The following is a 9,092-nucleotide window of genomic DNA, read 5'->3' as shown; positions in this document are numbered from 1 at the left end:
TTCTTAGATGCTCTGCTCCGCTTTTATTTTTATTTTTTCTCTTTACATCCTAATCTGGGAAGTTTCTTTTGGGCCTGTCTTCAAGCTGAATGATTCTTTTCCTTGGCTGTGTCCAGTCTACTGAAGAGCCCGTCAAAGCATTCTTCATTTCTGTTATAGGGATTTTTATTTCTACTATTGCCTATTGATTCTTTGAGTTTTCACCTCTCTGCTTACATTACTCATCTATCCTTACATGTTGCTTGCTTTTTTCATTAGCGCTTTTACCATATTAATCATAATTCTTTAAAATTCCCTGTCTGATAGTTCTAACATCTGGGTCACATACGATTTTGGTTCTAATGATTGCTTTGTCTCTTCAAACTGTTTTCTTCTTCTTCTTCATCTTCATCTTCATCTTTGTCTTCATCTTCATCTCCTTTTCCTTTTTCTCTTCCCCCCCTTCCTCTTCTTCTTTCACTTCCTCTTCCTCTTCTTTGAAGCTTCCCTTCTCCCTTCTGCTCCCCCAGCTTCTTCTTCTTTTCCTTCCCCTTCATCTTCCTATTTGACATACCTTGTAATTTTTTGTGAAAAGCCAGACATATTGTACTGGGCAATAGGAACTGAGGCAAATAGGTTTTCAGTGTGAAGATTTAGTTAATCTGCCTAGGTGTTAGGCTGTGTTTCATGTATTCTGCAGCTATAGGTTCCAGAGGCTTCAAAGTCCTCTAGTATCATTCATTCATTCATTCATTCATTCGTCTTCCCTCCTGACTTTGAATTTCCCTAAGTATTCCTTCTCAGAGGCATTCCATGCCATACATCTTTTCAGTTGAAGTCCACACTTTACTGGAGACTTCTTGGCATGGTGCTGAAGTATGGTTTAGAAGGAACTTTCTACAATCTTGCAATTAAGTCTCAGTCTTTCAGTGGGCTTGTACTTTGGTACTGTGACCTTCACAGATGTTCCTTCAGCAATACAGCTTTTTTCCTTCTGCTTCCTACTCCCTTCCCTGGCTGCAGTATTGCCAATCTATTTCTGTGAAGCCTGACCCTTGTTGAAAATGTATTTTTCCCTCTCTCAGATAACACAGGAAGGCTGGAGGGGACTGGAGTGAGAGGAATTACCTTCCCCCAGTTAAGATAAGGCTCTGGCAAAGTTCTTTCTGCTAGAGAGTAGGTCTTTATTCTGAAAAAGCTCTGGATGTATTTTACGATGATTACTCTTCTTTTCCCTCTGATAGAGCCACTTGGGGATCGCTCTCATTTTCTCAGATCATTACCATGGGAACCTAATGGAGTTCATGGAGGCAAAGGCTGTGAAATTTTGGGGCTTCCCTAAGGCTGCAGCCACCAGGAAATTCTCACTCACAGACTAGTCTTCATCAAAATTCACATTTCTGTTTTGGGTAAGATCTCAGCTGTTTCTCTCTGGCTGTGCCTATCTCTCCAGATTTTCGAATGAAACTTGTTTAACAACCTCAGTTCTCTGACAGGTACAAGAAAGGTCACTGATTTTCCGTTTATCCAACAAAGTCTTGTTGTCAAGACTTGGAGTGATGACTTTCAAGCTCTTTACACGTTGGAGCTAAGGCTGGACAACAGTATTTTAAAGATATATTATTTCATTTAAAGTTCACATCAGTACTAAGACATAGGGAACTTTTTTATTTTATTTTATTTTAATTCCAGTATAGTTAACATACCGTGTATAGGGAAGTAATTTGACAGAAACTATCTGTAAGGCAGAAGAGAAGCCAAGATTTAAATTCAGATAATGTAAATCCAAAACCTTCTGTCATCCCATTACCACACACTGCTTTTGCACATTTCACGTACTGCTCCTTCCGATTACCAACAATGGCAGTGGGAACATGAAGCATTGATGTGAATTCAGAAGGCAGTAGCTTAAATGGGCATCTCAGATCTGCAATTATTTTCAAGCTGAAAAATAATTTGATCCAGTAACTATTATTCAAGGAAAGGTCAAATCATTTCCCACTGTACTTAGTGATGGATATTATTGTTCAATAGCTCTCAATAGTGGCAAGTTTGTAATGTGGCCATTGACCTTGTACATTGGCACCTGCATTATAAAGGAGTAAATTTACTCTGTAACTGAAAACTCGCAAACATTGCAATAGGTCAACACCAGATATCGCACATCCATTCAAAGGCCAATAAAAGCAAATGCTATAACATTTGAGAGCTCAGGAAGGAGAGCAAAATAGCAATAAAATGAAATATTGATTCTCCAGGTAAATTTTAAAAACATTCCATTAGTTCCCATATATGTGAAAACATACACTACTATTATTATTTGTAATCATCAATTTTAAGGCTTTTTGACTGTATTATTTATAAATCTCACCACACATGCAAAAACAAATATTTTTATCCACCCTCTGCAAATAAGGAAAGCAGAGAGGTTAAGTAATTTGCCTGAGTCATAGATTTTAAGTATCAGGGTACCAGAAACTGACCCCAGATTCATTATTAGGAAAGCCCATCTTCCTTCCACGAAAGCTGCGAAGAAAGTGATTGTCATGTGTTTTATGTGGGAGGACTGCACAAGCAGAGTTTGGCAGGGAGGGAAGACTGGCTAATCCTGATAAAGTCATGATCCACACTCCTTCTAACTCCTTTCACTGGCACTCTTCAGCTAGATTTTCTCTGAGGATGTTGTGAAGACAATAACAAAAGTCAGTGCCTGGCTTTGGTGAGAATTAATGCACAGATAGCCTGCAACAAAGACTAGTTCACTACCACATGTATTCAGGAATGTCCTGGGAGTGTATTTTTGTCATTTGTCTGAATGAGTATTCTATTTTCTCATGCATATGTAGTCTTGCAGAACAAAATGTAATCCTTAGTCACTTTTGGAACTTCTTTTTATTCACACAATAAACCAGGGTCTCTTTTTGTTCAGTCCTTTGTATTTTCAGTGCCAAGTCAATGCTGGTTACAAATGTCCGATTATATCCGTTTTGGTTTATATTAAGATGTACTCCCATACAAATCAATTGATCATGTAGGACAATGATATAAATAGTTTTACTGGTCCTACATATAATATGTATGATTCCCTTACTTTAAATTCAACTTTAAATAAACTTCAAATAAGTTATTATTGTTGTTAATATAACAATTGTTTTATTTAATATTTTATTTAAAATTATCATTTACATAGTCATACTAATTATTATTACATAATCTCCACTAAGTTGTGAAAATTCTAGCCCACTATATACACTTACAAAGAAGAAGCAAAGCAGAAAGACTTGTGACTAGAGGGAATGGATGTCTGCCTGCACAACCTCATGTTTAATGTCATTGTTATTAGAAAGTTACCTACCTAAAAGTATGTGCCTTACTAGCTCAGTGTGGGTTTTCTGACAGCGGTTTGGCCCTTTGGTTCCTTAAGAATTACAGTTTGAAGATTTAAGAATACTTTTGTATTCAGCGAGCTCTTAATATATTAAAGTATTTCAATTAGTGCAAAGGAGTGGAGATTATAATGAACACAGAGATAAAACATGAAAATGAATGTATTATAAGGTAGCATGTGATTAATACCTTTTTAATCTCTGTTTTTTTAAAACCACTTAGATATCTGTGATAACATTTCAGGTTTAGGAGTCATTGACAATGTAGTTTGTAAATTCACTTCCCATCTAAAAGGATTGTCTTGTAGTAATTGGAAAAAGAGACTAAAACATATGTCATGATATAGATATGATCTAAGGGCCATTTATGCATAAGGAAAAATAAAGTAATTCTATTTGGGAAGACTAGAACTGAGTGATTTCTGAAGGAAATTAGATTTCAGCTGGGCTTTGATGAGAAGATAGTGGGAAGCGTAGTAAATAATGTGCTTAGGTGGAGTGGGATGCATGGGCTTTGATTTTATCCTACCACACTTGGGCACATCACTTCACTTTTTTGAGGCTTATTTTCTTCTTTATATAAAGGGGGGATGGGGGTAAATTGGTACTAAAAATAGGTGCATAGCTGCTACGGCTCTCCCTTCTGTTTCCCTGACAGATATCACTAATTAAGTATACCTCTCTTTACAGATAAGCCTAGATAAAGCCTGAAAATCCTTTCCAAAATAGCAAGTGGATAGAGATAATCTTATGGAAGCTACAAAAAACTTGCTAGAAATAATAAGCAAATTTCACAAAGCCTAGGATACAAAAATCAATATACAAAACTCCATTGTTATTTCCATATTCTAGCAATGAAATACTGGAATGTGAAATGAAAGATACAGTAGGCTATCTCAGAATAACCCTACATGCCCTGTCTCCTGGGCTGTGCTTGGTATGGCCAGTTTTAATTTTAACCATTTTACAAATATACAGCTATGTCTCATTGTGGTTTTAACTTGTATTTCCCTAATGAATAATGATGCTTACCATCTTTTTATGTGCCCATCCACATATCTTCTTTGATGAAGTGTCTGTTGACCTTAATTTTACCCATTTTTAATGGGTCTTTATATCACTGAGTTTTGAGAATTCTTTGTATATTCTGGATACAAGGGTTTTTTTTATTATATATATGATATTTAAATATTTTCTCCTAAAATGTGGCTTACATTTTCATTTTCTTAAGACTGATTTTGAAATCAGAAGTTATTAATTTTTGGAGTCAAGGTTATCAATTTGTTATTTAATATATTTTATATATAATGCTTTTGATGTCAGAACAAAGACAATTTTGCCTCACCCAATATCACAAAATGTTCGATCTTTTCTTCTAGAAGTATTAATTTTAGGTTTGTGATTTGTTTTTTGCTAACTTTTGCATATGGTGTGAGGTATAGAACGTCTTTTTTGTGTGTGTGCATATTTTAGGTTGTTTCACGGAGGAGGGTAAATCTAGTCCCTATTATTCCACATTGGCCAGAAATGGAAGTGTTTCACATTATTGATTATTGCTACATTAAATGAGTGCCTAAGATGAAGATACTTATTAAGAGAAAGTAGAGGGACGCCTGGGTGGCTCAGTTGGTTAAGCGACTGCCTTCGGCTCAGGTCATGATCCTGGAGTCCCTGGATGGAGTCCCACATCGGGCTCTCTGCTCAGCAGGGAGTCTGCTTCTCCCTCTGACCCTCCCCCCTCTCATGCTCTCTCTATCTCATTCTCTCTCTCAAATAAATAAATAAAATCTTTAAAAAAAAAAAAAAAGAGAAAGCAGAGACTTGAATACATTAAAGGAAGAAAAGAATCTTCCAGACAGAGGGAAGACTCTGGGCTAGGAATAAGGTTCTGCATTTAGGGAATACCGAGAAAGCTGGTGTTGCTGAAACAGAGTCAATGAGGGGAGAGTAGTAATGGATAATTTTACAGAGGTGAGAAAGAGACTTGGACTCCTTAAGAACTTTGGATAGTTTTCTAATCATCCTGACATATTATGGTTCGGATCAGAGGAATGATTGGATTGTGCATACATTTTTTTTTTTTTGTAAACTTGCATCTAATATTTATTAACATGTTTCTTAACTACAGATTGTATCCAGGATGATGCCAGTATAATACTTTAGTAATGCTAAACATCACATAAATTGTGGTGTTGGAACCCACAAGCCCAGCTGGTGTTTGCTTGTCTCAGGAGGTTTTGGTTTTTTTTTAAATTTTAACCTTTTTTTATTATGTTAATCACCATACATTACATCATTAGTTTTTGATGTAGTGTTCCATGAGTCATTGTTTGTGTATAACACCCAGTGCTCCATTTAGTACGTGCCCTCTTTAATACCCATCACCTTAAGTGTCATTTAGGGAATTAACTCTGGGAGGCAAGAGTGGGAATAGGCAAGAGATTCATATAATAATCCAAATGAGAGAAGATAATGGATTTGATTAGAGTGTTAGCAGTAGAAGTGCTAAGTAGTGGTTAGATTCAGAACATATTTTATGGATAATAACTACAAGAATTTTTAATAATTGGAAGTTAGGAATAAGGTAAATAGATAAAGCAAAGCAACTCCTGCGTTTTGAGCTGTAACAACAGTGCCATTTGTTCAAATGAAATTTAGGGGAGAAGGGACTTTCATGGCAGAGTAAATTAAGAGTTTAATTTTGGATATGCTCAATTTGAAATGACTATTAGATATACAGGTGGAAATTCAGGTAGCCTCATACAATCAAAGGACAGTATTCTTCAAATGAATGTTATTCTGTAGCAGTAAAACTCACCTCATTCAACAAGCTGTTTCTGATAACCTCCTCTCTCTACTATCCATCCTATATTCTTAGAAGTTGGCACTGAGATTTAGTCTCCTGAAGCAGGACACACTGTAATCCTCCACCATATTCCTTTTTGCTCTTCATTATGTAGTTCTTGGTACTTTCACTCTGGAAAACAAGTCCCATTTTGTTCATATTGCCTCCTTGAAAAAAGAAGCTCTTTGAAGGAATTATATAGTCAGCGTTACTCTTTTCAGATAATAAAACTGTACAACCACTTCCACCAAAACCCCAGGGTCTGAAGTGAGGCTTTGTTATAATAAAGAAAACTTGATTTCCTTAAGGAAATCCATTGGAATCCCAGAAACAAAGACAGAAATAACCAGTATCTCCTCTGTGTATGAGGCTTCACCATGTTATTTGGCTTTTATTCCTATGTAATTCTGAAACTGTAAAAAATGTATTCATCTTGACAAAACTGAACAATTCAAGGGTGGATTCCTTCTTTACTACCTTTTTGTACTGTATTAGATACTTAATAATTTGGAAATGAGAGCTTATTAATTAAAGGATATGAGAAGATTCTGGAAGGTAGTAAGAAGTTGTTACTGCCTAGTGCTGATGACAGATTTGATAGTCAAATATTAATAATAGCAATAGTAATTATTACATTTTTTTAATTTAAGATTTATTTATTTGAGAGAAAGAGTAGGGGGGAGGGACAGATGGAGAGAGAGAGAGGAAAGAAAGAATCTCAAGCAGACTCCCCATTGAGTGCAGAGCCCAATGTTGGGCTCGATTCCACAACCCTGAGATCATGACCTGAGCCAAAATCAAGAGTCAGACACAACCAACTGAGCCACCCAGGTGCCCCTAATTATTACATTCTACATTGTGGCATTTTGTGCATTTCTATCACATTTACACTAGCCATCACATTCTATCATTCCAGAATAGATGGTCTCATTTGCTGGATATTCTCAACTTAAATCCTCTTACATAAATTTCTCTTAAATTTTTGTTAAGAATAAAAATATCCTAAACTAACAATCACTACTGTATAACACTCAATGCATTTAAACTTAGGAAAAGAAAAAATGGAAATGTTCACTCAAAGTAGTGCAACTTTAAGAACCTGAAACAGCAGAATTCAGACTAGATGTGATAATTCCAGGCTAGATCTAAATAAGCTGTTAAGGAGTTAAAGATAGTTGTCATATGACGAATTAGTTTGACATGATTTAGTGATGTGATGCGGGCATCCAGATGGCTCATGAAAATATTTTCTTTATTTATGTGGCCAGCATTATGGAGCATAGAGTTAGTTTGCTATCTGAAGTGTTAGCCCTCCTAACTTGGACATTATTTTTCTTGATTATATTCCTCCACATCTGTACCCACTAATCACCATCATTCTTAGTCTCACGGTTTCCAATTCAACCCCTGCTTGAATAGAGTATGGGTGGTTTCAGTTCTTTTTCCCATTGTGTATTTGTGATGGGTGGGGTCGGCAGACTAATTATTAAATTGCTTTGCCTATTGGTATCAAGAGGAGCTAATGTCTGTATTAGTCTGACTAAAGACCTTCTTGTTCTACAGTTGAATTAAGGATACTTTGTTTTGCCTAAATGAGTAGGACTTTACACAAAAAGCACAGAGTTAAGATCAAAGAAAAGGAACTTTTTTTTTTTTTTAAAGATTTTATTTATTTATTTGACAGAGAGAGACACAGCGAGAGAAGGAACACAAGCAGGGGGAGTGGGAGAGGGAGAAGCAGGCTTCCTGCGGAGCAGGGAGCCCGATGCGGGGCTCGATCCCAGGACCCTGGGATCATGACCTGAGCCGAAGGCAGATGCTTAATGACTGAGCCACCCAGGCGCCCTGAAAAGGAACTTTTAATACTGCTTCTCATTCCCCATAGATTTAATGATGTGAAAGGGGGTGAATTTCTCACCCTAAAGAAAGTAAAGGATTAACAGCTTCTCACATTCTGGTATATTAAAATGGCTTTAAATGCTGCTGCTAACAAAGGGACATTCTTCAGGAAGCGAGTGCCCATGGACCAGGTAGATGCATTTTGCTCACTTTGACTCTGCCTACCTTTGGAAGATACCACAATATTATTTTGGGTCTAAAATGATTTTTGATGGCCATACACTTAGAGACCCTATTTATCTACCCTCAATTTTAGGCTAGGCTTTGTCCTTCTTTAATCTGTTCCATCTTGCTGAGTACAGAATTGTGCTCTGTGGTTCAGAGAGAAACAGTAAAATATAGCATTGTGATTACCTCCCTTTCTACATCCCTTCAACCTTTGTAGTAATTGGCCTATGGAGAAGGATGTCCGTCTGATACATCTATGACCAATGAAGCATGAAGGAAAGTCACTGAGGTGGGAATTAGTCTGAGGGAAGACTCCCCAGAGAAGGCCACAGACAGAGACTCTCCCACTCTTTTGTCTGGATGTTGTTCTCTCTGAATATATTTCAATAAGTACTAGATCATCTTACCATACAGGCTGAGGAAAAAAACCTCCCAAGGAAGGAAGACTAAAAATGTAGAAAGAATCTGGATCTTTAAAAAAAAAAAAAAAGGATTTATTTTTTTATTATTTTAGAAAGAGTGAGAGAGCGTGCATGTGGGGAGGAGGGGCAGAGGGAGAATCCTAAGCAGACTGCGCGCTGAGCACGGAGCCCAATGCGGGGCTTGATCTCATGAGCCTGAGATCACGACCTGAACCGAAACCAAAAGTCAGACACTTAACCAACTGTGCCACCCAGGCGCCTCAAGAATGTGGATCTTTAATGATCCTGTTGATCTACTGATAACATCATTCTGGAACCCCACACTGTTTCTGGTATTGCAATTATGAGATGATCTATTTCTTTAATGTTTTCTTGCATTTTTGAAAGAGGATT

Source organism: Leptonychotes weddellii, chromosome 11, assembly GCF_054177405.1.
Source record: "Leptonychotes weddellii isolate Sample4059 chromosome 11, ASM5417740v2, whole genome shotgun sequence".
Taxonomy (NCBI): Eukaryota; Metazoa; Chordata; class Mammalia; order Carnivora; family Phocidae; genus Leptonychotes; species Leptonychotes weddellii.
This window is presented reverse-complemented; position numbering follows the sequence as displayed.